The sequence below is a fragment of the Ambystoma mexicanum genome, chromosome 8, assembly GCF_040938575.1.
Source record: "Ambystoma mexicanum isolate Mex_15411 chromosome 8, UKY_AmexF1_1, whole genome shotgun sequence".
NCBI classification, from domain to species: domain Eukaryota; kingdom Metazoa; phylum Chordata; class Amphibia; order Caudata; family Ambystomatidae; genus Ambystoma; species Ambystoma mexicanum.
This window is the reverse complement of record NC_090929.1, coordinates 1,078,941,333-1,078,969,078: the sequence shown is the minus strand read 5'-3', so window position 1 is coordinate 1,078,969,078 and position 27,746 is coordinate 1,078,941,333.

Below are 27,746 nucleotides of genomic sequence, written 5' to 3'. Positions count from 1 at the left end.
GGCCGCCAAGGGGAAAGCCGAAAACACAAGTAACCCCAAGTCTATTTTCAGAGCGGAATCTCAGGCATTCTGCCGACCGGCACAACATGCAGATATGGGCATCGGGTGTCCAAGCAACCAAGGAAAACAGGGAACCCCATGCATTTCCGAAAAGAAGACACCCGTGGGAATCCGCAGAGGTATGATATGCCCAAATCGCCCCAGAATTTATTACCCAGACACCCCCGCAAAGTACGAAATGTGGGAAAGAATACGCATTTTCCGCACATTTCTCTCCGCTCACCCATTGAAACACGCCCCCAACAACACATGGCCTACCGTCCTGCGTTCCCACAGGTGTCCCGATGAAAACGGTACCTCATATGTGTGGGTGCACCTACCTGGCCGCCTAGGGGAAAGCCGAAAACACAAGTAACCCCAAGTCTGTTTTCAGAGCGGAATCTCAGACATTCTGGCGACTGGCACAACATACAGATATGGGCCTCGGGTGTCCAAGCCACCAAGGAAAACAGGGAACCCCATGCATTTCCGAAAAGGGGACACCCGTGGGAATCCGCAGAGGTATGATATGCCCAAATCGCCCCAGAATTTATTACCCAGACACCCCCGCAAAGTCCGAAATGTGGGGAAAAATACGCATTTTCCGCACATTTCGCTCAGCTCACCCATTGAAACACGCCCCCAACAACACATGGCCTACCGTCCCGCGTTCCCACAGGTGTCCCGATGAAAACGGTACCTCACATGTGTGGGTGCACCTACCTGGCCACCAAGGGGAAAGCCAAAAACACAAGTAACCCCAAGTCTGTTTTCACACCTGAAATGTCACACTCTCACATCATACAGATATGGGCCTCGGGTGTCCAAGCCACCAAGGAAAACAGGGAACCCCATGCATTTCCGAAAAGAGAACACCCGTGGGAATCCGCAGAGGTATGATATGCCCAAATCGCCCCAGAATTTATTACCCAGACACCCCCGCAAAGTCCAAAATGTGGGAAAAAATATGCATTTTCCGCACATTTCGCTCGGCTCACCCATCGAAACATGCCCCCAACAACACATGGCCTACGGTCCCGCATTTCCACAGGTGTCCTGATGAAAACAGTACCTCACATGTGTGGGTGCACCTACCTGGTCGCCAAGGGGAAAGCCGAAAACACAAGTAACCCCAAGTCTGTTTTCACACCGGAAATGTCACACTCTCACATCATACAGATATGGGCCTCGGGTGTCCAAGCCACCAAGGAAAACAGGGAACCCCATGCATTTCCGAAAAGAGGACACCCGTGGGAATCTGCAGAGGTATGATATGCCCAAATCGCCCCAGAATGTATTACCCAGACACCCCTGCAAAGTACGAAATGTGGGAAAAAATACACATTTTCCGCACATTTCGCTCCGCTCACCCATCGAAACACGCCCCCAACAACACATGGCCTACCGTCCCGCGTTTCCACAGGTGTCCCGATGAAAACGGTACCTCACATGTGTGGGTGCACCTACCTGGCCGCCTAGGGGAAAGCCGAAAACACAAGTAACCCCAAGTCTGTTTTCAGAGCGGAATCTCAGACATTCTGGCGACTGGCACAACATACAGATATGGGCCTCGGGTGTTCAAGCCACCAAGGAAAACAGGGAACCCCATGCATTTCCGATAAGGGGACACCCGTGGGACTCCGCAGAGGTATGATATGCCCAAATCGCCCCAGAATTTATTACCCAGACACCCCCGCAAAGTCCGAAATGTGGGGAAAAATATGCATTTTCCGCACATTTCGCTCGGCTCACCCATCAAAACACGCCCCCAACAACACATGGCCTACCGTCCCGCGTTCCCACAGGTGTCCCGATGAAAACGGTACCTGACATGTTTGGGTGCACCTACCTGGCCGCCAAGGGGAAAGCCAAAAACACAAGTAACCCCAAGTCTGTTTTCACACCTGAAATGTCACACTCTCACATCATACAGATATGGGCCTTGAGTGTCCAAGCCACCAAGGAAAACAGGGAACCCCATGCATTTCCGAAAAGAGGACAGCCGTGGGAATCAGCAGAGGTATGATATGCCCAAATCGCCCCAGAATTTATTACCTAGACACCCCCGCAAAGTCCGAAATGTGGGAAAAAATACGCATTTTCCGCACATTTCGCTCGGCTCACCCATCGAAACATGCCCCCAACAACACATGGCCTACCGTCCCGCGTTCCCACAGGTGTCCCAATGAAAACGGTACCTCACATGTGTGGGTGCACCTACCTGGCTGGCAAGGGGCAAGCTGAAAACGCAAGCAACCCCCAGTCTGTTTGCAGAGGGGAATCTCAGCCATTCTGCCGACCGGCACATCATACAGATATGGGCCTCGGGTGTCCAAGCCACCAAGGAAAACAGGGAACCCCATGCATTTCCGAAAAGAGGACACCCGTGGGAATCCGCAGAGGTAAGATATGCCCAAATCGCCCCAGAATTTATTACCCAGACACCCCCGCAAAGTCCGAAATGTGGGAAAAAATATGCATTTTCCGCACATTTCACTCGGCTCACCCATTGAAACACACCCCCAACAACACATGGCCTACCGTCCCGCGTTCCCACAGGTGTCCCGATGAAAACGGTACCTCACATGTGTGGGTGCACCTACCTGGCTGGCAAGGGGCAAGCCGAAAACGCAAGCAACCCCAAGTCTGTTTGCAGAGGGGAATCTCAGCCATTCTGCCGACCGGCACAACATAAAGATATGGGCCTCTGGTGTCCAAGCCACCGGGGAAAACAGGGAACCCCATGCATTTCCAAAAAGAGGACACCCGTGGGAATCTGCAGAGGTATGATATGCCCAAATCGCCCCAGAATTTATTACCCAGACACCCCCGCAAAGTCCGAAATGTGGGGAAAAAAATGCATTTTCCGCTCATTTCGCTCGGCTCACCCATTGAAACACGCCCCCAACAACACATGGCCTACCGTCCCGCGTTCCCACAGGTGTCCCGATGAAAATGGTACCTCACATGTGTGGGTGCACCTACCTGGCCGCCAAGGGGAATGCCGAAAACACAAGTAACCGCAAGTCTGTTTTCTGACCGGAATTTGAGACTCTCTGCCGCACAACATACAGATATGGGCCTCGGGTGTCCAAGCCACCGGGGAAAACAGGGAACCCTATGCATTTCGAAAAGAGGACACCTGTGGGAATCCGCAGAGGTATGATATGCCCAAATCGCCCCAGAATTTATTACCCAGACACCCCCGCAAAGTCCGAAATGTGGGGAAAAAAATGCATTTTCCGCACATTTCGCTCGGCTCACCCAATCGAAACACGCCCCCAACAACACATGGCCTACCGTCCCGCGTTCCCACAGGTGTCCCGATGAAAACGGTACCTCACATGTGTGGGTGCACCTACCTGGCTGGCAAGGGGCAAGCCGAAAACGCAAGCAACCCCCAGTCTGTTTGCAGAGGGGAATCTCAGCCATTCTGCCGACCGGCACAACATACAGATATGGGCCTCGGGTGTCCAAGCCACCGAGGAAAACAGGGAACCCCATGCATTTCCGAAAAGAGGACACCCGTGGGAATCTGCAGAGGTATGATTTGCGCACATCGCCCCAGAATTTGTTACCCAGACAGCCCTGCAAAGTCCGAAATGTGGGGAAAAAAACGCGTTTTCCGCACATTTCGCTCGGCTCACCCATCGAAACACGCCCCCAACAACTCATGACCTACCGTCCCGCGTTCCCACAGGTGACCCGATGAAAACGGTACCTCACATGTGTGGGTGCACCTACCTGGCTGGCAAGGGGCAAGCAGAAAACGCAAGCATCCCCCAGTCTGTTTGCAGAGGGGAATCTCAGCCATTCTGCCGACCGGCACAACATACAGATATGGGCCTCGGGTGTCCAAGCCACCGGGGAAAACAGGGAACCCGATGCATTTTCCTAAAAGAGGACACCCGTGGGAATCTGCAGAGGTATGATATGCCCAAATCGCCCCAGAATTTATTACCCAGACACCCCCGCAAAGTCCGAAATGTGGTGAAAAAAACGCATTTTCCGCACATTTCGCTCGGCTCACCCATTGAAACACGCCCCCAACAACACATGGCCTACCGTCCCGCGTTCCCACAGGTGTCCCGATGAAAACGGTACCTCACATGTGTGGGTGCACCTACCTGGCCGCCAAGGGGAATGCCGAAAACACAAGTAACCGCAAGTCTGTTTTCTGACCGGAATTTGAGACTCTCTGCCGCACAACATACAGATATGGGCCTCGGGTGTCCAAGCCACCGGGGAAAACAGGGAACCCCATGCATTTCCGAAAAGAGGACACCTGTGGGAATCCGCAGAGGTATGATATGCCCAAATCGCCCCAGAATTTATTACCCAGACACCCCCGCAAAGTCCGAAATGTGGGGAAAAAAATGCATTTTCCGCACATTTCGCTCGGCTCACCCATCGAAACACGCCCCCAACAACACATGGCCTACTGTCCCGCGTTCCCACAGGTGTCCCGATGAAAACGGTACCTCACATGTGTGGGTGCACCTACCTGGCTGGCAAGGGGCAAGCCGAAAACGCAAGCAACCCCCAGTTTGTTTGCAGAGGGGAATCTCAGCCATTCTGCCGACCGGCACAACATACAGATATGGGCCTCGGGTGTCCAAGCCACTGAGGAAAACAGGGAACCCCATGCATTTCCGAAAAGAGGACACCCGTGGGAATCTGCAGAGGTATGATTTGCGCACATCGCCCCAGAATTGTTTACCCAGACAGCCCTGCAAAGTCCGAAATGTGGGGAAAAAAATGCGTTTTCCGCACATTTCGCTCGGCTCACCCATCGAAACACGCCCCCAACAACTCATGACCTACTGTCCCGCGTTCCCACAGGTGACCCGATGAAAACGGTACCTCACATGTGTGGGTGCACCTACCTGGCTGGCAAGGGGCAAGCAGAAAACGCAAGCATCCCCCAGTCTGTTTGCAGAGGGGAATCTCAGCCATTCTGCCGACCGGCACAACATACAGATATGGGCCTCGGGTGTCCAAGCCACCGGGGAAAACAGGGAACCCCATGCATTTCCGAAAAGAGGACACCCGTGGGAATCCGCAGAGGTATGATATGCCCAAATCGCCCCAGAATTTATTACCCAGGCACCCCCGCAAAGTCCGAAATGTGGGGAAAAAAACGCATTTTCCGCACATTTCGCTCAGCTCACCCATCGAAACACGCCCCCAACAACACATGGCCTACCGTCCCGCGTTCCCACAGGTGTCCCGATGAAAACGGTACCTCACATGTGTGGGTGCACCTACCTGGCTGGCAAGGGGCAAGCCGAAAACGCAAGCAACCGCCAGTCTGTTTGCAGAGGGGAATCTCAGCCATTCTGCCGACCGGCACAACATACAGATATGGGCCTCGGGTGTCCAAGACACCGGGGAAAACAGGGAACCCGATGCATTTTCCTAAAAGAGGACACCCGTGGGAATCTGCAGAGGTATGATATGCCCAAATCGCCCCAGAATTTATTACCCAGACACCCCCGCAAAGTCCGAAATGTGGTGAAAAAAACGCATTTTCCGCACATTTCGCTCGGCTCACCCATTGAAACACGCCCCCAACAACACATGGCCTACCGTCCCGCGTTCCCACAGGTGTCCCGATGAAAACGGTACCTCACATGTGTGGGTGCACTTACCTGGCCGCCAAGGGGAATGCCGAAAACACAAGTAACCGCAAGTCTGTTTTCTGACCGGAATTTGAGACTCTCTGCCGCACAACATACAGATATGGGCCTCGGGTGTCCAAGCCACCGGGGAAAACAGGGAACCCCATGCATTTCCGAAAAGAGGACACCTGTGGGAATCCGCAGAGGTATGATATGCCCAAATCGCCCCAGAATTTATTACCCAGACACCCCCGCAAAGTCCGAAATGTGGGGGAAAAAATGCATTTTCCGCACATTTCGCTCGGCTCACCCATCGAAACACGCCCTCAACAACACATGGCCTACCGTCCCGCGTTCCCACAGGTGTCCCGATGAAAACGGTACCTCACATGTGTAGGTGCACCTACCTGGCTGGCAAGGGGCAAGCCGAAAACGCAAGCAACCCCCAGTCTGTTTGCAGAGGGGAATCTTAGCCATTCTGCCGACCGGCACAACATACAGATATGGGCCTCGGGTGTCCAAGCCACCAAGGAAAACAGGGAACCCCATGCATTTCCGAAAAGAGGACACCCGTGGGAATCTGCAGAGGTATGATTTGCGCACATCGCCCCAGAATTTTTTACCCAGACAGCCCTGCAAAGTCCGAAATGTGGGGAAAAAAACGCGTTTTCCGCACATTTCGCTCGGCTCACCCATCGAAACACGCCCCCAACAACTCATGACCTACCGTCCCGCGTTGCCACAGGTGACCCGATGAAAACGGTACCTCACATGTGTGGGTGCACCTACCTGGCTGGCAAGGGGCAAGCCGAAAACGCAAGCATCCCCCAGTCTGTTTGCAGAGGGGAATCTCAGCCATTCTGCCGACCGGCACAACATACAGATATGGGCCTCGGGTGTCCAAGCCACCGGGGAAAACAGGGAACCCGATGCATTTTCCTAAAAGAGGACACCCGTGGGAATCTGCAGAGGTATGATATGCCCAAATCGCCCCAGAATTTATTACCCAGAAACCCCCGCAAAGTCCGAAATGTGGTGAAAAAAGCGCATTTTCCGCACATTTCGCTCGGCTCAACCATCGAAACACGCCCCCAACAACACATGGCCTACCGTCCCGCGTTCCCACAGGTGTCCCGATGAAAACGGTACCTCACTTGTGTGGGTGCACCTACCTGGCCGCCAAGGGGAATGCCGAAAACACAAGTAACCCCAAGTCTGTTTTCTGACCGGAATTTGAGACTCTCTGCCGCACAACATACAGATATGGGCCTCGGGTGTCCAAGCCACCAGGGAAAACAGGGAACCCCATGCATTTCCGAAAAGAGGACACCCGTGGGAATCCGCAGAGGTATGATATGCCCAAATCGCCCCAGAATTTATTACCCAGACACCCCTGCAAATTCCGAAATGTGGGGAAAAAAATGCATTTTCCGCACATTTCGCTCGGCTCACCCATCGAAACACGCCCCCAACAACTCATGACCTACCGTCCCGCGTTCCCACAGGTGTCCCGATGAAAACGGTACCTCACATGTGTGGGTGCACCTACCTGGCTGGCAAGGGGCAAGCCGAAAACGCAAGCAACCCCCAGTCTTTTTGCAGAGGGGAATCTCAGCCATTCTGCCGACCGGCACAACATACAGATATGGGCCTCGGGTGTCCAAGCCACCGGGGAAAACAGGGAACCCCATGCATTTCCGAAAAGAGGACACCCGTGGGAATCTGCAGAGGTATGATATGCCCAAATCGCCCCAGAATTTATTACCCAGACACCCCCGCAAAGTCCGAAATGTGGGGAAAAAAATGCATTTTCCGCACATTTCGCTCGGCTCACCCATTGAAACACGCCCCCAACAACACATGGCCTACCGTCCCGCGTTCCCACAGGTGTCCCGATGAAAATGGTACCTCACATGTGTGGGTGCACCTACCTGGCCGCCAAGGGGAATGCCGAAAACACAAGTAACCGCAAGTCTGTTTTCTGACCGGAATTTGAGACTCTCTGCCGCACAACATACAGATATGGGCCTCGGGTGTCCAAGCCACCGGGGAAAACAGGGAACCCTATGCATTTCCGAAAAGAGGACACCTGTGGGAATCCGCAGAGGTATGATATGCCCAAATCGCCCCAGAATTTATTACCCAGACACCCCCGCAAAGTCCGAAATGTGGGGAAAAAAATGCATTTTCCGCACATTTCGCTCGGCTCACCCATCGAAACACGCCCCCAACAACACATGGCCTACCGTCCCGCGTTCCCACAGGTGTCCCGATGAAAACGGTACCTCACATGTGTGGGTGCACCTACCTGGCTGGCAAGGGGCAAGCCGAAAACGCAAGCAACCCCCAGTCTGTTTGCAGAGGGGAATCTCAGCCATTCTGCCGACCGGCACAACATACAGATATGGGCCTCGGGTGTCCAAGCCACCGAGGAAAACAGGGAACCCCATGCATTTCCGAAAAGAGGACACCCGTGGGAATCTGCAGAGGTATGATTTGCGCACATCGCCCCAGAATTTGTTACCCAGACAGCCCTGCAAAGTCCGAAATGTGGGGAAAAAAACGCGTTTTCCGCACATTTCGCTCGGCTCACCCATCGAAACACGCCCCCAACAACTCATGACCTACCGTCCCGCGTTCCCACAGGTGACCCGATGAAAACGGTACCTCACATGTGTGGGTGCACCTACCTGGCTGGCAAGGGGCAAGCAGAAAACGCAAGCATCCCCCAGTCTGTTTGCAGAGGGGAATCTCAGCCATTCTGCCGACCGGCACAACATACAGATATGGGCCTCGGGTGTCCAAGCCACCGGGGAAAACAGGGAACCCGATGCATTTTCCTAAAAGAGGACACCCGTGGGAATCTGCAGAGGTATGATATGCCCAAATCGCCCCAGAATTTATTACCCAGACACCCCCGCAAAGTCCGAAATGTGGTGAAAAAAACGCATTTTCCGCACATTTCGCTCGGCTCACCCATTGAAACACGCCCCCAACAACACATGGCCTACCGTCCCGCGTTCCCACAGGTGTCCCGATGAAAACGGTACCTCACATGTGTGGGTGCACCTACCTGGCCGCCAAGGGGAATGCCGAAAACACAAGTAACCGCAAGTCTGTTTTCTGACCGGAATTTGAGACTCTCTGCCGCACAACATACAGATATGGGCCTCGGGTGTCCAAGCCACCGGGGAAAACAGGGAACCCCATGCATTTCCGAAAAGAGGACACCTGTGGGAATCCGCAGAGGTATGATATGCCCAAATCGCCCCAGAATTTATTACCCAGACACCCCCGCAAAGTCCGAAATGTGGGGAAAAAAATGCATTTTCCGCACATTTCGCTCGGCTCACCCATCGAAACACGCCCCCAACAACACATGGCCTACTGTCCCGCGTTCCCACAGGTGTCCCGATGAAAACGGTACCTCACATGTGTGGGTGCACCTACCTGGCTGGCAAGGGGCAAGCCGAAAACGCAAGCAACCCCCAGTCTGTTTGCAGAGGGGAATCTCAGCCATTCTGCCGACCGGCACAACATACAGATATGGGCCTCGGGTGTCCAAGCCACTGAGGAAAACAGGGAACCCCATGCATTTCCGAAAAGAGGACACCCGTGGGAATCTGCAGAGGTATGATTTGCGCACATCGCCCCAGAATTGTTTACCCAGACAGCCCTGCAAAGTCCGAAATGTGGGGAAAAAAATGCGTTTTCCGCACATTTCGCTCGGCTCACCCATCGAAACACGCCCCCAACAACTCATGACCTACCGTCCCGCGTTCCCACAGGTGACCCGATGAAAACGGTACCTCACATGTGTGGGTGCACCTACCTGGCTGGCAAGGGGCAAGCAGAAAACGCAAGCATCCCCCAGTCTGTTTGCAGAGGGGAATCTCAGCCATTCTGCCGACCGGCACAACATACAGATATGGGCCTCGGGTGTCCAAGCCACCGGGGAAAACAGGGAACCCCATGCATTTCCGAAAAGAGGACACCCGTGGGAATCCGCAGAGGTATGATATGCCCAAATCGCCCCAGAATTTATTACCCAGGCACCCCCGCAAAGTCCGAAATGTGGGGAAAAAAACGCATTTTCCGCACATTTCGCTCAGCTCACCCATCGAAACACGCCCCCAACAACACATGGCCTACCGTCCCGCGTTCCCACAGGTGTCCCGATGAAAACGGTACCTCACATGTGTGGGTGCACCTACCTGGCTGGCAAGGGGCAAGCCGAAAACGCAAGCAACCGCCAGTCTGTTTGCAGAGGGGAATCTCAGCCATTCTGCCGACCGGCACAACATACAGATATGGGCCTCGGGTGTCCAAGACACCGGGGAAAACAGGGAACCCGATGCATTTTCCTAAAAGAGGACACCCGTGGGAATCTGCAGAGGTATGATATGCCCAAATCGCCCCAGAATTTATTACCCAGACACCCCCGCAAAGTCCGAAATGTGGTGAAAAAAACGCATTTTCCGCACATTTCGCTCGGCTCACCCATTGAAACACGCCCCCAACAACACATGGCCTACCGTCCCGCGTTCCCACAGGTGTCCCGATGAAAACGGTACCTCACATGTGTGGGTGCACTTACCTGGCCGCCAAGGGGAATGCCGAAAACACAAGTAACCGCAAGTCTGTTTTCTGACCGGAATTTGAGACTCTCTGCCGCACAACATACAGATATGGGCCTCGGGTGTCCAAGCCACCGGGGAAAACAGGGAACCCCATGCATTTCCGAAAAGAGGACACCTGTGGGAATCCGCAGAGGTATGATATGCCCAAATCGCCCCAGAATTTATTACCCAGACACCCCCGCAAAGTCCGAAATGTGGGGGAAAAAATGCATTTTCCGCACATTTCGCTCGGCTCACCCATCGAAACACGCCCTCAACAACACATGGCCTACCGTCCCGCGTTCCCACAGGTGTCCCGATGAAAACGGTACCTCACATGTGTAGGTGCACCTACCTGGCTGGCAAGGGGCAAGCCGAAAACGCAAGCAACCCCCAGTCTGTTTGCAGAGGGGAATCTTAGCCATTCTGCCGACCGGCACAACATACAGATATGGGCCTCGGGTGTCCAAGCCACCAAGGAAAACAGGGAACCCCATGCATTTCCGAAAAGAGGACACCCGTGGGAATCTGCAGAGGTATGATTTGCGCACATCGCCCCAGAATTTTTTACCCAGACAGCCCTGCAAAGTCCGAAATGTGGGGAAAAAAACGCGTTTTCCGCACATTTCGCTCGGCTCACCCATCGAAACACGCCCCCAACAACTCATGACCTACCGTCCCGCGTTCCCACAGGTGACCCGATGAAAATGGTACCTCACATGTGTGGGTGCACCTACCTGGCTGGCAAGGGGCAAGCCGAAAACGCAAGCATCCCCCAGTCTGTTTGCAGAGGGGAATCTCAGCCATTCTGCCGACCGGCACAACATACAGATATGGGCCTCGGGTGTCCAAGCCACCGGGGAAAACAGGGAACCCGATGCATTTTCCTAAAAGAGGACACCCGTGGGAATCTGCAGAGGTATGATATGCCCAAATCGCCCCAGAATTTATTACCCAGAAACCCCCGCAAAGTCCGAAATGTGGTGAAAAAAGCGCATTTTCCGCACATTTCGCTCGGCTCAACCATCGAAACACGCCCCCAACAACACATGGCCTACCGTCCCGCGTTCCCACAGGTGTCCCGATGAAAACGGTACCTCACTTGTGTGGGTGCACCTACCTGGCCGCCAAGGGGAATGCCGAAAACACAAGTAACCCCAAGTCTGTTTTCTGACCGGAATTTGAGACTCTCTGCCGCACAACATACAGATATGGGCCTCGGGTGTCCAAGCCACCAGGGAAAACAGGGAACCCCATGCATTTCCGAAAAGAGGACACCCGTGGGAATCCGCAGAGGTATGATATGCCCAAATCGCCCCAGAATTTATTACCCAGACACCCCTGCAAATTCCGAAATGTGGGGAAAAAAATGCATTTTCCGCACATTTCGCTCGGCTCACCCATCGAAACACGCCCCCAACAACTCATGACCTACCGTCCCGCGTTCCCACAGGTGTCCCGATGAAAACGGTACCTCACATGTGTGGGTGCACCTACCTGGCTGGCAAGGGGCAAGCCGAAAACGCAAGCAACCCCCAGTCTTTTTGCAGAGGGGAATCTCAGCCATTCTGCCGACCGGCACAACATACAGATATGGGCCTCGGGTGTCCAAGCCACCGGGGAAAACAGGGAACCCCATGCATTTCCGAAAAGAGGACACCCGTGGGAATCCGCAGAGGTATGATATGCCCAAATCGCCCCAGAATTTATTACCCAGGCACCCCCGCAAAGTCCGAAATGTGGGGAAAAAAACGCATTTTCCGCACATTTCGCTCGGCTCACCCATCGAAACACGCCCCCAACAACACATGGCCTACCGTCCCGCGTTCCCACAGGTGTCCCGATGAAAACGGTACCTCACATGTGTGGGTGCACCTACCTGGCTGGCAAGGGGCAAGCCGAAAACGCAAGCAACCCCCAGTCTGTTTGCAGAGGGGAATCTCAGCCATTCTGCCGACCGGTACAACATACAGATATGGGCCTTCGGGTGTCCAAGCCACAGAGGAAAACAGGGAACCCCATGCATTTCCGAAAAGAGGACACACGTGGGAATCCGCAGAGGTATGATTTGCGCACATCGCCCCAGAATTTTTTACCCAGACAGCCCTGCAAAGTCCGAAATGTGGGGGAAAAAACGCTTTTTACGCACATTTCGCTCGGCTCACCCATCGAAACACGCCCCCAACAACTCATGACCTACTGTCCCACGTTCCCACAGGTGTCCCGATGAAAACGGTACCTCACATGTGTGGGTGCACCTACCTGGCTGGCAAGGGGCAAGCCGAAAACGCAAGCAACCCCCAGTCTGTTTGCAGAGGGGAATCTCAGCCATTCTGCCGACCGGCACAACATACAGATATGGGCCTCGGGTGTCCAAGCCACAGGGGAAAACAGGGAACCCCATGCATTTCCGAAAAGAGGACACCCGTGGGAATCCGCAGAGGTATGATATGCCCAAATCGCCCCAGAATTTATTACCCAGGCACCCCCGCAAAGTCCGAAATGTGGGGAAAAAAACGCATTTTCCGCACATTTCGCTCGGCTCACCCATCGAAACACGCCCCCAACAACACATGGCCTACTGTCCCGCGTTCCCACAGGTGTCCCGATGAAAACGGTACCTCACATGTGTGGGTGCACCTACCTGGCTGGCAAGGGGCAAGCCGAAAACGCAAGCAACCCCCAGTCTGTTTGCAGAGGGGAATCTCAGCCATTCTGCCGACCGGCACAACATACAGATATGGGCCTCGGGTGTCCAAGCCACCAAGGAAAACAGGGAACCCCATGGATTTCCGAAAAGAGGACACCCGTGGGAATCCGCAGAGGTATGATTTGCGCACATCGCCCCAGAATTTATTACCCAGACACCCCCGCAAAGTCCGAAATGTGCCGTTGGGACAAAAGCTCCCTCACAGGTCCAAGTTGGAAGGGCGGCAAGTGGCATGGTAATGACAATAGAGCGGCTCTGGTCTTAGTTCGTTGTCGCTCACGGTGAGCTGTCCGCGAGAAAGTGTTTGTGTCGGGAGAGGGGGGCGGGGGGTTGAGTTCCTAGGTATCCTACCTGGTAGGCTGGGGAAAAGGGGTTACAGGGAATGGGATACCGCGCCTCACCCTTCGGTGTCCCACTTACACTCCCCGAAGACCCCTCATCCAGGTGATCCTGTATCTCGAATTGTTATATTGCATGCGCCGTCGCCCTGGGAATACGGAGGTAGGTCAGAGGGAGCAGCTCTGAATCGGGGTGGGGGGGAGGGGTGTCAGCAGCTCCATCACTTATAGGTCGATATAGCTGATGCATAAAGGGTTTCGATTAAGATGTAGGAGTAAGATGCTGGAATGTATCACAGATTCACATGCACTGACATTCCACAACAAAATTGCACATAGCGGATATAACTACCAAAACCACCCTACTCCATCGCATGCCTTCCTCCCCCACCTTACCCAACCCCACAAGTAACGTCCCACCACACCCACGTATCCCTCGGGCAAGGCTGCAGCAGCCACAACTTCCCACACCAAAGCCCCTCAACTACAATCACCACAATTGCTTAAAACAGGCTCTACGCTGGCAGTGATTACTTATTAAGATTCAAACATATCTGCAAGTTCGTTTTTGCTGACACATTACATTAGTGCTCAGCATAAATGACAACTGTACAATGCAGTGAACTTACATGTTTTATGATCTAATAGCTAATATGTGTCTGCAAACAAGTAGCAACTTGCAAACATGTTTGGAATTACTGGAAATGTAAATCACAAGCATTTATTGCATTATTGACTGATAAGGTAAAATGCAGTAGACAGTAAGCGCCAAAACGATTGGCTTTGCCAATGCTAGTTTACAACGGATTTTGCCCTCAGATATTTGTGGGGGGTGGGTTTAGGCGAATAACGAATGTAGGGGTGTTAAGGGGGGGAGGGGAGGGTGGGTGCAGGGTTTCCCCCACCCGCATATATTTGTGGCTAAATCGACCAGTAAAAAGAAATTCTATGAAATCTTTTCGATCAGATCACATAGAACCATTTCTATGAGTGTAGGGGTTTTATTCTGTTTCTCTATGCATATATTTGCTTTTTAACCAACATTGAGCACATTTGTATATGATTTTGTGACTGATTGCAAATAATACAAATATGTCAAATAGTAGGTTTATTAATGTGTACATTTGGAACAGAGTTCAGAGATGCCCATACATTGTCATGCCCCTTGTTCTCACAGGAGGCCAGGTAAGTTTAGTTAGGGAATCTTCAGATCATGGTACATTTGGTTCAGTGACATGTTCATATTTTTTCACTAGGGTTAGCATTTATCTCTTTTTCCAGGCGTGTGGCAGTCCATTTAGAAACAATGACCGCGTTGTACAGGGATTCTTTATGAATAAAGGGTAAAAAGAGTTATAATAAGAATGCAATAAATAGGATCTTTAGTGAGCCATTAATAAGAATTAGTGTTCTCTGCCGGTTTTTAGCTCTAGCCATCATCAGGTATGTAATAAAGAGAGACTGAAAGGGCATTCTTGGCACTCTGTACCGGACTTCTCCGAAATGATGTCCTTGGTAGCGACATTGGAGCTAGCACTGATCAAAAGCACCAGTCAAGCTGTATGAGTGGGCCGTTTTTGGGATGTATTTGGAAACCTTTCCCCCCTCCAGTGACCTTTATTGGTATTTATCAATTGGGCAACCCACTAACATATGACAGCAGCTCAGCGCTAACCTGTAGGTAGGAGAGGGGCACCAACTTATCTGAGTTCCCAAACGTGTGCGTGTAAAAACCATGGGGACCTGTGTGTAACGTAACTAAAATGCTTTAGAAAAGAGATACCAGCATTTACATTGAATAAAAAACATATATGGATTGAACCTCTACCTGCCAGAGCTTCACAAGGGGACATGTATCAGGATTTGACTCGCAGATACCACACAGGAACTGATGTGAGCCAGCACTAACCACCTTAGCGTCCAATTACTTGCGTAAGAGATAACAAGTTGCATTGAAAGCTATATGGTTCAGACCGTGTGAACGGCACAGGAAAGCAGTGGGTATCTTGGCTTCAGCAAGCATGAGGCCTAGGCACAGGAAGTGCAGGCCTTAGTTTTGTACCTACGGCCAAGTATGACTCTTTCGACACCTGCATCGAAGCAGCACTACTACTAAGGAAGATCAGACTCAAACAGTACGTTGGGGGCACTGACTGGCCCAACATCCCCTCCAATCCCAGTGACACTACAGGTCTCCACCCGAAAATCTACTTTTTATGCGACTAACATCACACCGGAATCAATCACCTTTGAAAGGGCCCTTACAAAGAGATTAGAAGAAATTGAACTGGAGACCCACCCTGCTTTTGAAAATGTATCCAGACTAGAACAAGCTGCCCTGGATAACCTTAGTAAGAACCCCAAAATAGTTATCAAACCAGCAGATAAGGGTGAGGGTGATTGTACTCATGAATACAGTGTCTTACGAACAAATGGTCACAGCCCTTTTGAACAATGAACTACATTATCTGTGCCTTGCGCAAGATACCAATGAGAACTTGAGAATCTGAATCTCCACCATAGTAGAAGAAACACCCTGTGAGGGTCATATCAGCAAAAAGGAGGCAGAATTGATGTGCCCTGCTTTTCCAAGTATTACAGCATTCTATGCATTCCCTAAGATACATAAGAGAGTCTCTCCTCTCCCAAGCCACCCAATCATAGCAGGTATCAACTTGATTCTTGAACCACTATCCCAATTTGTGTATTTCTTTCTGCAGCCAGAAATACCAAAGATGAGGTCTTACATTAAGGACACTACTGGCGTACTAAACCTCATCAAAGATATAACTTTGAATCCAGAAGAACAATTCTTGGCGACCATTGACATAGAGTCGCTTTACAACTCAATTCAACAGATGGAGACACTGTTGGTGATTGATAAAGTTCAAGAAGAACAAACACTGCCTCTGGACATTCCCCGCCTATTATTGCAACTTGTCGAAATCGAACTTACTAAGAATTTCTATATGTACAAATAAGCTTTCTTTGAGCAAATGTCGAGTACCGCAATGGGAGCCACTTTTGCCCATCTTTAGCCAATTTGTATCTGGCAGATTTCGAAGGTGACACATTTACAATAGCAATCAACATGGAGGGCAAATCGCCCTCTGGCGAAGATGTATAGATGACATATTGTTTATACGGGAGAACAAGCCCAGCTGGAAGCATTTATTGATTGGCTCAACATCAGGAAGAGATACCTGAAGTTTACCTACTCAAGCAGCAAAGAGGCAGTCTATTTTTTGGACTTGAAAATTTCAGCAAGAGACAGAGCTCTCAGCAACAGTGTGTTCAGAAAACCCATAGACAGAAACTCTCTGTTACAGTTTGATAGCTTCCATCCCAAAACAGTGACTTCCAATCTGCCCTTTGGCCAATACCTGCAATTTCGCCGGAACTGTACTGACATTATAGAATATGATGGACAAGTACTAGCCCTGACACCAAGATTTCAAGAGAGAGGCTATCCAAGGAAACTCCTTAAGAACGCCAGGAAACGGGAACATAATATTCCACGAGCAAACACCCTTGAGCATAACAGCAGAGCTAAACAGGAGAACCGTATTATGCAGTATTTAGCTATTTCTCCCAGTTCAACAAGGTCAAGAAAGACATTCTTCTCAAACTGTGGCCAAACCTTAACATAGGTAGTACACCACTGGCACCACTGCAATTTACCATTAAACACAGAAGGAATATTAGAGAATCCATGGGGTGATCCTATTATTCAGGACTGGGACCACTACTGCGACCGACTTTATGGAATTCGACACGTCCGGTCGGGCATGCACCATGTGGTTCATGCTCAGTGTACACTTTTACCTATAGGTCTACCACCTTAGACCTTGGCACACGCACTCCATGGAAGCAACTCTTGTTCACAAATTGCAATACAAGTAACATAGTCTACGTTATCACCTGTCCCTGTAACCTTAAATACATTGGGATGACGGCCAGACCAATCAAGAAAAGAATACAAGAACATCAATCTTGTATACGGAGCAGAAGGCCAAATGCTCCATTGGTCGAACACTTTTCCCAAAAAACACATAAAGGGAATGATCTTATCTGGTCTATCGTCAAGAAGGTAACTATACAACTGAGAGGGTGAAACATACATGCCTTGCTACTAAAAAGAGAACATAGGTGGATTTTTAGACTAAAAACCGATTGCCAAGGCCTGAATGAACCAATCAACTGGCAAAGCCTTACAACCCTGAGCTGATACATCATATTTACCTTTCTTGTTCGTTAAAGCAGTGACTATTTGACAGTCAATCAAGGTTCACTTCCTACTTTTAATACCCATCACTACAACACAGGGTCTATCTAACCCGCTAGATATCCTTAATGCGTACGTCAATGCCACCACCGATGCGCTGTTTTCCTAGCCTAGATCATTCTATCTGCCAGATCAATATGTGAACTAGAACAAATTGGACTTAAGCGGGCAAAGCCTATGAACTGTCAAGTCAGGCTCTAACTAATGGATTTCCTAACTTTTCAACTTACCCATGTGGATCTGGAGCACACACGCACTCTGAGTTCGGAGCCCCCTGTCTCAATGGGGCGCAACACATTACAACTGCATTATCATAACTTGGCCCTAATCATGGATAATACCAGTAATATATCCATCATATTAAAAAATACAGCACGTAAGTGCTTAACTATGCATAAGGTGTATTAAGGAGCAGGCACATTTTGAGTAGTGTCAAGCACCGAAATGCTTAAAGCTATAGCGAACGTACTCCATAAACTGTCCATTCTATTTGCAAAATGGCTTAACATTCAGCTGTATTGCACAACCGTCCCGTAGCTGGAGTTTCTGGCCAATCTACTATACAACATAAGCAGATGGGGCCATTCCAAGATGGCGGGTTGCATAACCCGCTATCCGGAAACCACGTGGGTTCTGAATTTGGTTCCCATGACAACGGGAAGCTTTAACACAAACACAGTCCCACTGCAGCATTGCATACACTGATTCAATCGCAAGCATGGTTGCGAGACAGACACCGGTTTTGCCACTTCACGGGTAAGCCCGTCCTTTGTGCTAGAAGAGACCAGCGACTCAACGCTTATCCTTTATTGACATAAAACAAGAAGGGCGATCACAGGCCTTTTCGCTGTGCCAGCGCTTGCTTCTGGCTAGTTGCCATGCTTCCATGTGTGTATGCCTGCTGTTTTGACTTTCTAGGAACCATGCATCCGCACAGACGATGGCGTAACTCCACGTTTTGTATGAATGACCACATTTAGAATGTACATCTAGCCTCTAGCCTAAGGGGTTAGAATAATGAGGGGAGTGCAAGGCATCTCATTTAGTATTCCAATTATGTCCAACTCTGAAATAGGTCATTACTTATAGCAGCTACTAATTTCTAATTGATAGTTGGATACGTATTGATTTGAAGACATGCAAATTACTCAATAAACAGTGGATTTCATAACTTGAAACACCTTTTTTAACTCTTTACAGGGGACATGTATTGGAATACACCCCTGTTGCATTCCAACACGAAAACCTGCATTTGAGTCAATAGATACGACGTGTGACTACCTTAATTCGTGAGAGTGTATGCTCCACAACATTGCATGAACCCTGTAATAAATACCATACATTAGTTGTATTGAGTAAGGGCTCGGAAGGGATGTTTCGGCTGGACTCTCTGCCGCTTGCTGCTACTGCTACTTCCTACGTATTTTCAAAAGGACTTTCTTGGAAAGCACGAAGATCTGCTCCTCCCCCTTACCCAAAATTCCAATATCAACAAGGGGCGGGCACATCAGCGTGTGCGCATCGAGGAAGGGCTCGGAAGTTTCGGCTGGACTCTTTGCCACTTGCTGCTACTGCTACTTGCTACTTATTTTCAAAAGGACTTTCTTGGGTATGCTACTTCCTTGATGGACTTAAACTACTTATATAGTAGTTAATTGAACATTTCCATTTCAACGTATCTAATACTGGCTGTTTATATTTCTTTCTAGAAAGCACGAAGATCTGCTCCTCCCCCTCACCCATGAATCCTATGTCAACAAGGTGCGCGTGCATCAGCGTGCGCGCATCGAGTAAGGGCTCGGAAGGGGCTGTTTCGGCTGTTTGGTCTGTGCAGTCTGTGCTGTCCTTAACCATAGTGCGTGTGGCCATAGCGTTTGTTGAAATTTACGCCAGATCAGAGGTAAAATCATCAAATACCATTGTATTGCACTTTGATTACTCTAGACATTCTCCTTGATATATATATTATTAGACATTAGCATGTCTTTGGCCTTTTAATTTGACAATCCTTTTGTATTATGTTTTTCTTTGTTTGATGTATAACATGTGAGACTGCTATCATTATGTTTCAGTCAGTACGGAACCAATTTGCCCTCCGTAAAATGGGTACATTGGTCGTTGTACTATCACATTGACAATTAAATGCGCTTTGTTCCATTTACAAATCTAAAATGTTTTGGGATTAATTGCTGACTTTACATTATACATTAAAAGGTTACAAGCGCAGTTCAGGGGGCATTTTCTAAATGTTCCCGTTGTAGGTCCAATTTTAAAAGTTCAATCTTCAGGGCTTCCCCCTGAAGAGCAGTGCTGGAGTTCGGAACAGAGGCAGCAAGAATGGTGGCATTCCCAGAATCAGATTCAAAAACAGGTATGAGGTAGAGTCCTCATTGGTTGCATTCCCCCCTTCAAGAGCTTCACAATCAGTCTGGTAGTCCACCAGGGCAGCTATCAGCTGCTTAGCCCTAGACTTATCTACAAAGTCTAAATACCTGGCTTCACAAGCACTCTGGAGAGCCTGTAAGCTCACCGAGTCAATTTACCATTTGCAATAGATTCCATTGCTTGTAATGTAGTTATCTTGTACACAACTAAACCTCAATTTAACAAAGTGTAGATATTTTGTAAGTGGCAAGGTTACACACTGATTCTTAAAACCATAAGCATCCCACCGCTGCCACCAGTGTAAAGACTGGAGGGGGGTGTCTGTACTCCTGCTCTCTATGTGGCAGAGGAGAGGCACAGAGGACCCCAGCCAAGATTCTCTATTGTTGGTAGCAATGGACGAGCAATCCAGGCCTAGCTTCTCAGGATGTGATGCGGGCTGGTTCTTAAGTATGATATGATATGATATGATATGGCATTTGTAACGCGTCTATACACAAGTGTTTCAAGTCGCCAAGCACCCACAAAGGAATGTCAACACAATGTATTAGTTAAAATACAGTTTTTATATAATTAAGATTCAAGGTTATATACACAATCACAATAACTCACTTTGTGCTCAGTAAATCTACAATGGCAAATATATACACAGTTCTACGTGGTACCACAATTACTTTGATTCCTTAAATGTCACACAAATCAATAAATCCAGTGAACCAACGATAGACTTAGGAGGAAAGCAGTTGGTTAGAACAGTACTTTAGCTACTAAGTCACAGTTCTGTACGAAGATCCCCCCACCTGGGCAACTTGTATATAAAGATATATCGTACAAGCCCAGTCCATATATTGTTCGCAAGAGTCTTATTTCCTTCTAAATAGTTCTATAACCCCAATGTACCTGGAATAGCAGAGTTCGACGTTGTGTCGTCGAAGGATCCTTCTTGAGCGGCACCCTTTAAAGCAGGAGCCACGGATCACTGAGATCCCACGAGGAAAAAGGGTGAACACTGTCGTTGAGGCAGCAGCATCGGTTCTTGCGGTGCTCGTTGACGTTTGGTCGAAAACATCCTGCAAGCTGAGGTGTGTGGTACACCTCGACGACGAGTGTTCGTTGCTGCAAAGAGTAACTGAAGAACTTTGACACAGCAAGGGCGTCGAGTCCTCCGGCGTCTCTGCGGTCTTCGGGTGGCGGGAAACCCACCGGCGGATTCTCCTCGGTCGTCGATGGCCTTGACTTTCTCTGGCAGGACGAAAGCGGTCGACGATGATGAACAAAGGAGTCCTTGGATCAAATGTTCTTAGGCAAAGGGAGCACGGCGGCTCTGGTTGGCGACGGCTATCGTCGACGGTGGACGGCAGTCCGGTGCTTCTCTTCATTCTCCTTGGCGCTCCCCTTCTCTGGTTGGCAGCCTTTCGAAGGTCTGTCTACCAGGGAGCTTTGGCAAAGATCAGCTGGTGCACGATGCTCCTACGTAGCTCAGGGAGAGGTCTCCTAAACAGGTCCTCTCTTGTATCAGTTCCTTGAAGGCACAGCAGCTTTCAGATTAGCGAAGGACAGCAGCAGCAGTTCTTCTTCTTCCAGTGGGCTTCAAAGTTAAGTGCCAGTTTCAACTTCAGCTTCTGAACGATTTCTAGTAGTGAGAGGCCCCAGATATACTGTTGATCTTCCATTCACTCTGCTGTGTCACACTCAGGTAACTAATCACTCAGAAGGGCATTCAGGCAGTTAGGCAGCCAATCAGGCGCACAGTGCATTCAGGCCATTCTTCTCCATCCAGACACTCACAACACACAATGTGGATTCGGACAACAACTCTGTCATTCAGCACTACACACTGCATTCATATCAGTTTCAGGCAGGGCTGTTTCCGTCATTGTGTCAAACACCAGATAATAGGCACCCACAACACAGAATGTGTATTCGTCACACACTCCATTCATCCAGGTCCCACCCCACGTGGGTACCCACAACATACAGTCTTTGGGAAGGCTCTAGGCAGTCTAGCCTGGACTTCGCCACAACACCATACATGGAACTTCCACCCAATAGCCAGTCAGGGGGAAGGGACAGAGTCAGGGTTTCCCATGACTTTAGGAAAAATAAGGTAACAGGCGATAGAGGGCAAGAGGCCACAGAGGCCATCTTGTTTCCTATCAGGAATCCACTGATTCCAATGGCAGGGCCTGGGCATCCCAAAATGGAGGACACTCAGGGCACCTGTCAATTCAGCACAGAGCTGCCACCAGCCCGTACCCTGCTCTGTAGGCCACACACAGGTGCCCAAAAACATACACTAGGAGTATACAGGGTTGCACTCCTATCCATGGGTGCCATACGGGTATCCCAAGGGTATGTTCACATCGACCAAAAAGAAGAAGATCCACACCACATGGAGTCGCACATGAATTCCTGCAAGGAAAACAAGACAGAACATACATGATAAAAAGCAATAAAGTACAAGGATTCAGAGGCGCTGTCCCTCTGATGCTTTTCGAGCATCACACAAATACAGCATGAAATAAATTAACTTTGAAGATATCTTATGATGCAGAAACTAGGATATAAACAGTATAGGATTCGTTTTCATATGAGCGAGTTACTCAGATTGACTAATAGAGAGAAAGGGGGACAATAGGGAGGGTAAAAAATAGAAAGACATTGTTTTTTCCAACAACAATCAGATGAGTAACAGGATAAAGGGAAGTAGCAATATAGTCATAAACTAGACTAACAATATATCAGTCAGGTAAACTAAACATTTGTTTTAAGTAATTAACAAAACAATGCCATCTTTTATCAGGTCTGAGAGAGATTGAGGGTGAATTGGCAATACATTTCTCCATTCTATGAACATCGCATATCTTATTCCACCAAATTTGTATAGAGATTTTGGTAAACATCTTTCCAATTTTATGTAATTAAGCATATTGCTAGAAGTTTGAACAGGTCAAATATGACAAAAGATTACCTAATCTTGCCATCATTGAAGGCCAGACTTCCAAGTAGGACGTTGGTCAAATTCAAGGGGATAGAGATCTTAAAGATTTGTTGAAGGGAAGCCCAAACATGGTTCCAAAACGTGTTCACCAAGGGACTTGCATAAATATGAGAGATGACATGACCAGCATAGATCATTATTTGCCAATTTAGATAGGAAACACTTCCTAGGAGTGATAAATACTCTATGGATAAAAAAGTAGAGGGTTTAGGTTAAACTTGCCGGTGTAGATCTAATTTTAGTCTTGGACCAAATGTTTGATCACAACTCATCACCAAAGTGTATGACCATAAGTTATTAGGAGTTCTTTTAGACATTATATGGGTCATTCCGAGGTTGGAGGTAAGGAATTACCGGCACCGGTAAGGGTGCAGATGCCGGTAATCCCTTACCTCCATATTCCGAGGTCCCTTTGCGGGTCCTTCCTTACCTCCTGCTTTTAGCAGGAGTTAAGTACGGGACCCGCAAAGGTACTTCGGAGATAATTACGGTACTGTAATTTACGCTGCCGTAATTACCTCCTTCCCCATTCCCATTGAGCCCTATGGGGCAGAAATGGGAATGGGGAAGGGTAAAAGGTGAATGGGGAATTACCGGTGCCTCCAACCCTGGAATGGACCAGTGATTACTCCATTCACCATGCCGGATTTGGGACGGTTTCGGAGGCAACCATGGAGCTAATTACTCCATGGTTAGCTCCAAACCCGGAATGAGGCCCTATGACTTTATAGCTGTTGGATGCTTTGATTTCCTCGGGGGAATCTATGATATGCATTCTCAGAGTGTCTACAAGTAATTGCTGGGAGTCATCCCTACTGCTGGTATCCAGGCATACATTAATTAAATTAAGTTATTGACTAAGAGGGAATGCTGGCAAGGAGAATCTATTTTTAAATTCTTCTGCAGAGAGGATATGGCCTTCCACAATTATTTGATCGATTAATTTAATTCCTTTGTTAATCCATACTTTGCGGAAGATAGGCTTCTTGTTTATAGTCATATGCTTTTTACACCAGATAAAAGGAGAGAGGGTACCAGCTGGTTTATTAATCTGATGGAATAGAAAGTCCTTCAAATAAGAACTAGTAAGACATCATGTTTTGGAAAAGCCCAACTTGGACCCGTTGAAAAGATATATTGTATCTTTAACGTCAAATGGTGAAACAAGAAATCTTTCAATAGTTAGCCAAGTAGGTGGGTTAATGTCATCATTAACGGAGAACCAGTTTGTGGCTTGTTTGAGAACAAAAGCTCTATGGTAATTTTTTTAATTAACACGACCATTGACATATGAATATCTCAATTTGCTAGCAGCAATTCCTTTCTTTTTCTTAGAACCCCACAGGAAATCTATAAGTATCTTGTCGATAGACTTGAAAAAAGTGGTTGGCAAAGGAAAGTGAAGCTTTTGTAATATTACAGAATCACAGGTGTAAACATCATTTTGATGGCTTCTAACCTTCCATACCAGGACAGGTATAAAGGGGATCAGGTGGTTACTGATCCAGTTAGTTTTGATTGCAATTTTTGTAAGTTAATTTTAGTCATTTGAGGCAGTGAGGAGGCAATTGAGATACCTATGTAGTCAATAGAAACAGGATTCAAACTAAGACTAAATGGGGAGAGATCTTTTTTACTACAGTAGGCATTAAGGGGAAGCATTTCCGATTTATACTTGTTCAACCTATACCCTGAAAACTGAGAAAAAAGATCAATCCTGTCTAGTGAGTGTGGAAGTGTTGTGGTCGGGTTGTCAAGGGAAATCAATATGTCATCTGCATAGGCAGCCAGTTTAAATTCAGCTCTCCCACATGTAATTCCAACAATGTCTCTATTTGTACGTATCAATTCCAAAAGTGGTTCAAGGACAAGTACAAATAAAATAGGTGACAGGGGGCATCCTTGTCCTGGTCCTCTATGGAAGGGGAATTTAAGAGAAAATTGATTATTAATAAAAATGGAAGTTGTTGTCTCTGGTTATAACAGCTTAACTAATTTAATATAACCATCTTCAATGCCATGCCATTTAAGGGCTTGAAATAAAAAAATCCCATTCAATGCGGTCAAAGGCTTTTTCTGCATCTAGTGCAATTGCAATATAAGGTTTTGTGGAATGTTTTTTTTATGTATATAGTGTAAGAGGTTGTCAAGATTCCATCTTCGGGACGGGCAGTACCTCCTAGGCATTCCACCAGTGCCTCTATTCGGCCCTGCCAGGACACGACTATGCGAGGTGCCAGATACCAGATCCCCAGTCTTTGTAGCCCACAGCCAATGAGCTCTATCACACTGTCCCCTGGTTCAAAATGCCATACACGTTCTCGGGCAAACACGCCCCCTCGCTCCCGCTATACTCCTCAAACAACTTGGAGGTTATCATGGCAACTCTGGCACCCAATATGTTCAAATGTATGCGTTAAGGGGCAGGGCCATTGTTTCCCGGCAACAAGTATTTAGCTTCCGGGTTTCCGAGACCCGGTGCTTCTGATTTTGTGGAAAACAGGCACCTTGCATTTCACGTTGGTACTTTCCTGAAACCTTGCTGTCTTGCCTACCCTTGTTCCTTTGCCTTCTCTCTTGATTCTTGATTCTGCGTTGACTGCCTTCCAAAACGAACTCGGACCACTAACGACTTGCCTCTGCCTGCCGATTCAGTCTACCCTGCTGCCTGCACGAGGACGAATAAGGATTGTTAAACAAGTGTAACTCATTGTCTGGTTACCGAACCACCAACTCCTTGGGACGGATCTGGACTTCGGGAAAACCTCCAATTCCACCTGATCTCACTGCGCACCTGTATTGCCCTAAGTCTAGCGCAAGAACGTTTTGGACTTCCACCCCTGGTGCTTAGGTCTCGTTAGGCGTCCGCGTGCCGTTGGTGTAGGTGACTCCTGGGACTTGAGACTGTTGGCCACTCTCGCTCAAACGTCCTTGTTTCGTCGGGTACTACCTCTTGGGGAAATACACTGCCGGTGTGGTGTAAAAAGGAGAACTCCTCACTTGATGACCGGTAAGTGGTTGTCTTTTTTATTACCGCCTTTCCTTTACTCTCACCAGGGTTGTCTTGTTCCTTAAGTCCTGTCCTCTTGTTTCCATAAGGTGCGAGTCACATCGTGCCAACTGTTCCCAGTCCAATATACCAATTACCGGAAGGGCGCCTTTCATCCTATTCTTGCCCAGGTCAGCCCACTGACTGTTCGCTTGTTTAGTCCTGGTTTCCTATATATATCTTGTATCTAAAACGTTCTTGTTTATGTTACAGACTTCCGGTTCCTCTGCTACCAACCTATTGTAACAGATGATTCCCGATCCCAGCTGGTGCCCATCTCTCCCAATCAATTGATCCCTCTGTGTGTTTATTTCACCAGAGGGTTACATTGGCAGGGAGAATTCCTCGCCTACACGATGTGGGCAAGTACTCTCGTCCATCACCTTCCATACCAGGTATTCTGATAGCTTGCCAGACTTGACAGAGGTTCATGAAAAGTCTGGAATTTGCTGATATAATTCTGCCTTTGACAAATCCTACTTGATCTGAATTAATTAATTTGCACATAAAGGATTCTATTCTATTTGCCAAAACCTTTGCAAAGATCTTACAGTCCAAATTAATTATCAAGAGTTGCCTATAATTCTTGGGCAATTCATTATCTTTATTTTGTTTGGGAAATAGGATCAACAGAGCCTCTGTAAAGGAACCCAGTGACTTATCAACTTTAGAGAAGAAGTTGTAGAGTGATTGAAGCTTAGGAGAGAGTGCACAAGAAAAATATGCAAACAAATTCATACAAAACCTGTTTGGACTCGGGCCTTTACCTTTTTTAAGATTTGTAATAGCACTGTTGATTTCATCAATATGAATGGGACCATCAAGGCTCTACCTGGTTCAATGTTAATAGGATGGTTGTGTTTCAAGCGATTGAAAAATGTATTGAAGTTAAGATTAGTATCAGTATGATCGGAAGAATATAGATTCTCGTAGAATTTTGTATAAACACCCAGGATATCCGCATCAGAGGTTACTGTTTGCCTGAGTCATCCTTGATATCAGAAATCCTGGATCTTTCCTTTTTAATTTCGAGATACGAGGCCAGAGCTTTGCCTGCTTTATTGGATGACTGATGTATTTGGGATTTGAATTTCAAAAGTACACCACATGCCTGCCCAGTATATATTTTGTTAATAGAGAAGCGGAGAGTTAGAATTTGTTTGAGCAAGGCATCATTTTCTGCAGCATTATACCCTGTCTCCAGAGCTCGTAATTCGCTGTATAAAACATCTAAGTCTTTCCTGTCCTCTTTATTTTCTTTTGGCTACCTATGAAATAATATGTCCCCTTAGAGCAGCTTTATAGGCATCCCAATTGTTGGCAGTAGAGGTATCTTCATCTTTATTCATCTGAAAAAGAAGTGGGGAAATTCAAGAAAGGATTTCTGGAAGTTGCCATTCTGAAGAACTGAGTTGTTGAATCTCCATCTACTTATGTGATTATTACCACATCCCAGTTCAATATTAGTAATTACAGGAGAGTGATCTGATATTAGTGAGCATTCAATAGTGGAGTAAATTATTGCACATACTAAGGATTTAGTAACACAAATATAATCAAGACGTGATAACGAGTTATTTGGCGGGGAGTGAAAGGTGAAATCTAGTTCAGTTGGATGAGCAAACCTCCATGGGTCAAGAACACCAATTCCTGATAAGCAATTTGTGAATTCAGTATGTGATTCACTGCGTTTGAATTG